Genomic DNA, 6,402 nt, shown 5'->3' with positions numbered 1-6,402 from the left:
GGCATCACTGATCTGCTCGAGGCAGCCCTCTCCACGTAATCCCACCACCTAGGATCCTCCCTTCCTTTGTCTCCTCAAGTGACCTGAGAGTGGTAACAGCCTGTGCTACGTGCTAAGTCGATTCAGAAGTCACTTCAGTAGTGTTGGACTCTTTGCGACCCTATGGACGGTAGCTTGCCAGACTCTTCTGTCCATGGGATTCTCCAGGCAAGAATACTGGAGTGGGCTGCTGAGCCCTCTTACAGGGGATCTTCCTGACCTAGGGATCAAACCCATGTTTTCTGCATCTCCTGCCTTGGCAGGCGGGTTCCCTACCACTAGCGCCACCTGGTACATAGGCACGAAGAGTGGTAACAGCCTAGCTCTGACTGAAGCGTGTGACTCAAAGCTGGGGGGCCTCTGGGGCCATCGTTTGAATGCCAGTTTTGCTATATATTCAGCTGTGTGACAGACGCAAGTTACTCAGCCTTTCTGTGTTTCAGTTTCTTCATAAGGTAAAATGGGATTAATAACCGTTCTTGCTTCATAGAATTATTGTGAAGATTAAATGAAGTGATATATGTAAAGTGCTTAAAACAGCACAGAGTAAGTGCTCCTCATTGTTGTTATTCGCCTTTAGTCCTCTCCTGGCCTGACCCATTGCCAGATCTGTGCCCTCAACAGGGCTGTGGAACCTCCCTTCCCCCTGCCCTCACCCTTGTCTTCCAGCACCTGGCCTAGTAGAGTCAGATGACAACTGCCCATCAAATCGGATTTGCTCTAAGAAGGATTTCGGGCCATCATCTCATTCAGGGATAAACAAGGATTCTGACCTTTTCTCCCAGTTGGGGAGTAAGGGGTGCTGAGCTGTGACTGCAGACCCTCCCTCAAATCTCTCTTCCTGCCCCAACATCCAGGGCCACCCTGCACCCCAGCCTCCTGCCAGCTTCCAGCAGGGCAGATCCTAACAGCCCTGAGTGGCACAATGAGGAGGTACCTGGGGTTGGGGGGTAGATGTGGGTAGCAGCCCTGTGAGCATCTATTGGGGGGAAGGACGGCAACAAGCCAGGAGGGTCCAGCAGGGAGCAGCCAGAGTGCGCAGGGCCCCATCATCTGAGAAATGGAGGTGTTGGGTTGCCACACCCAAGGGAGACAAGAAAGGTCCTCACATGCTAAAGGGGGGCCTGAGGAAGGCAGGGGAGCCCAGAGGGCGGGGGAGTGCCCTGGACAAGGGAGTTACCTGTATCTGGTCTGCTGACAACCATTCTTCCTGACGTCCACCCTGGCTCCCAAACAACATGTCCAACGCCTGACCATCTTTGTGGCCGTAGCCTGTGCTGACTGTAGAGGGTGACTCCAGCTCACGCCAGTGTACCTGTGCTAAGGACTCCCATGACCCTGACCTTCCTGGGTCATCTTAGGTCTCTGCACCCTCCATGCCTTGTACAAAACCAGGTGTTTCTGTCATTTCTTGTTTGCTGCTTGAAGGAAGCAATGAACTCCTATGGCTGGGTGGCTGGGGGTGGGGGTAGAGGCAAACAGACAGAGGGATCAGATAGACCTGGGTTCAAATTTCTGTTCCTCAGGACCTCCCTGGTGGTCCAGTGGTTAAGAATCCGCCTGCCAATGCAGGGGACAAGGGTCTGATTCCTGGCCTGGGAAATCCCACATGCCTCAGAGCAACTAAGCCTGTACACCACAACTACTGAGCCCGCACACCCAGAGCCTGAGCTCTGCAACAAGAGAAGCCACCGCAATGAGACCCTCACACCTCAACTAGAGAAAGCCTGAGAGCAGCAAGGAAGACCCAGTACAGCCATAAATAAATAAACAAACAAATATTTCTGCTCCTCACCCACTGGCTGTGTGGCCTTGGGCAAGTCACTTAGCTTCTCTGAGCCTCAGTTTCTTTGTGAAGTGGGAAGCCCAGTGCCTACCTCCCTGGATTGCTCTCAGGCTCAATGGGTTGCTATGTACAAAATAGCGGTGCAGTGGCTGGCCCTGCATAAAGGCTAAGTAAACCGAGAAGAAGTTATTCCAAGTCTGCACATTCCTCAGTCGCACCCTTTCAGGATCCCATCTCTCTAGCATCTCCCAGGTCCCCTTTCGCAGTGGTCTTCAATCTTTTTGGCATCAAGGATCAGCTGCATGGAGGATAATTTATCCACGGACCGGGGGTGGGGGCATGATTTCAGGATGATTCAAGTGCGTTACACTTACTGTGCACTTTGTATTATTATTACGTCAGTTCCACCTGAGATCATCAGGCATGAGATCCCAGAGATTGCAGAGGTTGGAGGTTGGAGACCCCGGCCATCTAGTTCCCAAACCGCTCCAGCCTCAGCCTGGCCCTCAAAGGACCAGGCATAAAGACAGCAAGCTGCCCGCCTTCACCTTGAAGGAACCCGGAGGCCACCTCTTCTGTCCTCTATGGGGTCCTCGCCTCCTTCCCCATCCTTCATCTTGACAGGCCCCAAAGGATATCCCAGAGCACAACCCAAGCTGGAAGTTTCTGGAATCCATGGGACAAAGCCCCACAGTAGCTAGGGGAGAGTTCCCAAGGCCTGGGTGCCTACACCCCCAGCCCGCCTGCTCCCTCGAACAAGGTCCGGCACCTCCTATTTTCCCAGCCAGGAGGCCTGCCGGTTCCCACATTACCACATGAATGGGCCACAAGCCCCCCCTGTCCACTCGAGCAAACAATTTGGCTAGCAAATTGACATAATTACGAGAGACAGAGAAGGAAGAAAGCCGCCCCCACCCCCACGGCCCCCCAGCAGGCGGCTCCTGCCGAGCTCCTCCTGGGCTTTGTGGGCTGGGGCGCTCAGGGCTGATTAGAAACCTTGTGGCCTTTTCAAGAGCCCTAAGTGATTGGCCCCCTTAATCTGATTACAATTTGCAGAGCCCCTCCAGCCGCCTCTGAAGGGCCGTTCTCAAGCACCCTGCTCGATGGCGCGCGCACACACACACACACACACATGCACACACTTAGCACCCACTCAGGCTTGCTGGTGGGACTGCTGACTCTTCTCTCTCGCCAGGCTCACCTCTTTAGTCGGGGACCTCTGAGTACCTCTGGGTCGGCCTGCTCTCTGCCTTCAGGGACTGTTCCCCTCACGAGAGCCCCTAAATCTCACTCACAAGGGGGCTGACGCTGCCCCAACACACTGGGTCACCTATTTTTTTTTTAATTTCTTAATACAATTGTAAAGGTTACTCTCCATTTACAGATATTACAAAACATTGACTCTATTCCCTGTGTTGTACAATACTTGCGCCTGTCTTACAGCCACAGTTCGTACCTCCTCTCCCCCACCCCATACTGCCCCTCCCTACCACCCCACCGGTAACCACTAGTTTGTTCCCTATATCCCGGGTCACCTATCTTTTGAGTGGCCCACTCAGGCACCCTGCCAGGCCAGGGGCACAGGTGTACACTCACACCCCAGGGGCCTGCCTCCCCCTCACCCATTCCTCCTCAGAGCAGCCACCCCGGGCGTCCTGGACCAGCCTGCCCCCCACCCCCACGCCCACCCCCTCCAAGGGCAGCCCTCTCTCCAGAGCAGCTGTATTTCCGGGGCTTCTCGGCCTGCAGCTCCCAGGGGATTAGGCCCAGCAGGCAGCCTGGACACGCTCGGGCACAGGCTGCTCCAGACGCCCCCCCTGGGAACCCAGCTCGAAGGGCTACCCTCAATGGCCTCAGCCCTCCACTTTGTAGCTGTTAATCCCCGGGCTCAGCCACAATGGCCCCTTTTCCCAGAGCTGCTCCTGCCTCTCACAGGCCCCGGCCTGGCCTCCCACCCCAGTCAGAGCCCTCCTGGGTCACAGCTCAGGATGAGGGTGAGCTGGGGGACAAAGCTGGGCCAAGGCAGAAGGGGACAGAAAAGGGGGCTTGGCCTTGTTAAGGAACCACCCCACTCCAAGAGATGCAAAGTCGGCAAGCATGCAGGAGCAGGGAACAGTCCTAGAGGCCTCCAGAGTGACTCCAGGTTGCTGCTCACCCATCTCTCAGGCCATTCGTCCTGGATGCCCGAAGAAGAGGTTCTCAAGGCTTCTCTGGTGGCTCAGGGGGTAAAGAATCTGTCTGCAATGCAGGAGACCCGGGTTTGATCCCTGGATTTGGAAGATCCCCTAGAAGAGGAAATGGCAACCCACTCCAGTATTCTTACCTGGAGAATCCCATGGACAGAGGAGCCTGGTGGGCTACAGTCCACAGGGTTGCAAACAGTCAGATATGACTGACACACACACGTAGGAACCCCACTCTTGTCTCACAGTGTCCTGAAGACCCTCATCTCCTGGCTGGACCAGGAGCCAGAGAGCAAGAAATGTGGGGTCCAGGCTCAAACGCTGACATCAGAGGGACCTGGGCTCCAGTCTCACCCTAGCACCACCTTTAACAACACTGTGACCTTGGGCTGGTTACCTATCCTCTCGGAACCTTCGTTGCCCATCTGTGAAATGCACCCCCCCACCCCCCCAAGTTGCTGGGAGGTTATATACCAGGACTTGTAATGATAACACAGCGCCCAGCACGCAGTCAGGGCTCCATACGCGACTGCTGGCATCACTTGTGAGTAGAGAACAGGAGGGGACTTGGGATACAGCCACCAAGCCACAGAGTGGGGACAGTCTCCGGGTCTCCCTACAACCGTGCTGAAAACTCTGGGCTCTGTAGGGCCCTGAGAAAACCTTCAGAGCTGGGCCTTCCAGGATAAGCCTCTCAACATTTTTAAGCCCTCACCCCCAATCACTTTGGAGTAGGAAATGGCAACCCACTCCACTATTGTTGCCTGGAAAAGTCTACGGACAGAGGAGCCTGGCAGGCTACAGTCCATGGGGTAGCAAAGAGTCCACACAACTGAGCAGCCAATCACAAACAAGGGCCCACCTTAGTCCAGGTTATCTTATCTCAAAATCCACAGTCACCCTGGAGAAGGAGATGGCAACCCACTCTAGTACTCTTGCCTGAAAAATCCCATGGAAGAAGAAGTCTGGTAGGTTACAGTCCATGGGGTCGCCAAAGAGTCCGACACGACCGAGCGACGTCACTTTCCCAATCACTTGACCTGAGCTAGTTTGGGCAACAGCGGTCCAGATCCGGGTCTCTCCCTAATGGGGTCTGGGCTTGGGGCAGCCTCGACGATACAGAAGCGACTGCAGGACCCTCGCCCCCAGAACTGCGGTCGTGTCGTCAGGGGAAGGGGCCCGGCCCAGAACCCCCAAAACCTGGTCCTCAGCTGGGCCTCATACTGGGCGAGACTGCCCGCGGGACCTGGAGGACTCCGGATCTCCTCACCCGCGCCGCCGCCCCTCCCGCGCCCTCGGGGGGCGTGCCGGGCTGGGCTGGGCCGGCTCCGCAGGGGGAGAGAGGCTGGGGCGCAGATCAGCTGAAATCAAAGCCGCCGCTCCCCGCCCCGCCACGCCGCGCCCCTGCCGCGCCGCCGCGCACCTCCTCCTTTGTCACAATGTTTTTTCAATCCGGAGAAGCAAACTGTCCAATTAGAGCCGGGGCCTCCGGCTTCCATCTTTGCCGACGTTTAATTAACATGCTCCTCTTGGCAGCTGCTGACAAGTTCCAGAAACAGGTTGTAAAGGCTTTTTGTCTTTACCCAGCATGGAAAATGAGGGGTGTTACATCGCGGGAACATGAATAGGTTGCATTTCAGCTCCTCCTCCCCTCCGCCTCCTCCTCCTCCTCTGGCAAGGGGAACGGAGGCCCGAGTGTGTGAGTGTGTCTGTACGTGTGAACTGTGAGGGGGGCGGGGAGGGCGGACCGCGAGGCAGGAGAGGCCTTCTCCACCCCCTCCCCTCACCCCTTCTTCTTGGAGCCTCTGCTCCACAAAGGATCTGGAATCTGCTTCTTATTCTCCGGCCGGGCACACTGTTGCCTCACCTCCTTGTTACCCATGCCAAACCTGGCCACGTGGATTCTCATCTCTGGTCCCTGCTCAAGCTATTGGCCAGGCTTCTGGTGAACTCCTATTCAACCTCCAAAGCCCTGGCTCACTTTGGTAAGCCCCCCGAGCTCTGAAGGCCTGCTGGAGTTCAAGGTAGATTCTGAATGTCAGGTGGATCCCCCAGCTACACTGTGAGCCCCCCGGGGGCTGGAGCTGTGTGTTACTCTGACCCGGGTGGTGGCAGGCCTTAATAACTGATGGGAAGATCTGAACGGCTGCAAAGTTATCCCAGTGTGGACGGAAAGCAGGACTGGTGTGGCAGGGAGGAAGGTGGGAAGGGTGGGGGAGGGGGAGTTGACCACAAAAGCCTTATATCCCTACCCCTTCACCCTGCCTGAGTGCCCTTGAAAGGGTTCCCGGTCACATGGAGGGCACATGGGCATGGTCTCATGCAATGGGTGTTTCTGGGGGGTCGTTGGATGTGAATGAAGTAAGGAGGGGTCTTGGGGAAAGAGCCCAGTCT

Source organism: Cervus canadensis, chromosome 17 (genome assembly GCF_019320065.1).
Source record: "Cervus canadensis isolate Bull #8, Minnesota chromosome 17, ASM1932006v1, whole genome shotgun sequence".
Lineage (NCBI taxonomy): Eukaryota > Metazoa > Chordata > Mammalia > Artiodactyla > Cervidae > Cervus > Cervus canadensis.
Note: the sequence above shows the minus strand (reverse complement) of the source record.